Below are 991 nucleotides of genomic sequence, written 5' to 3'. Positions count from 1 at the left end.
TTGAGTTGATTTTGTTAAGGATAATTTAGAAATATAAAATTAAATCTTAGGAGATTAAATTAATTAATTTTAATATTATAGTAATAAATCGATTCTCATTATTAAAGAATAACAAAATTCAACGGTTTATTTAATTGATTTTGATGTTTTAAAATTTTAATATTAAAAAAATTAACTTTTTTGCCAATGGGATAAAGAATTACAATTTGACCATTTTTAATACATTATTTTAATTTTATCCCTTTTCATTTTTATCTTTAAAATTTCTTTTACATAAAAAAGGATTTTCTATAAATATGATGTGGACATGATTTGGCATGTAGAATTAGCTGTCGCTTAGGTGACTAAAATGGAACAAAATTGTTAAGGACTTATTTTGAATGACCAAAATAAAAGTATTTTAAAAAATATTTTTTATTTTTATTTTTAAGGCGAAGATATAGCATGTGACATAATAAATTTTTTCATTACTTACCAAAATTAAAAAATAATAATGATGATGATAAGTAGACTTGATCATGGCCCGGCCCGAAGGTTCGTCCGAAAAGTGGGAGGGTTTGGGAAAAAATATAAGCCCAAAAAATGAGCTCGGGAAAAAAACGAGGCCTATTTTCTAAATGGTTCAAGCCTCGAGTAAAGCTTTTATTGACTTGGGCCCGACCTAAATGTGCAAAAAAAAAACATGTTTCCACTATTTTGGCATTTTTTTGCCACTATTTTGCTGTCATTTTATTATTATATTTTTACTATTTTGTTGTTATTGTTTCGGTATTGTTTAACTTAAGGGTGTTCAAACAGTTGGTTCAATTATTAACTGAACCAAACTAGCATTAATCGAGTTATATAATCCTTTAACCATTACCGAACCGAAATTTTTTCAAAAAAAATTTAACTGAACCGAAATATTTCGATTAATTCGATCGGTTAGTCTAATTAAGTGTTGGTGTGAATAGTTTGTTTTAATGACAGAAACACTTGTATCTCACACCAA

Source organism: Gossypium hirsutum, chromosome D08, assembly GCF_007990345.1.
Source record: "Gossypium hirsutum isolate 1008001.06 chromosome D08, Gossypium_hirsutum_v2.1, whole genome shotgun sequence".
Classification (NCBI taxonomy): Eukaryota; Viridiplantae; Streptophyta; class Magnoliopsida; order Malvales; family Malvaceae; genus Gossypium; species Gossypium hirsutum.
This window is presented reverse-complemented; position numbering follows the sequence as displayed.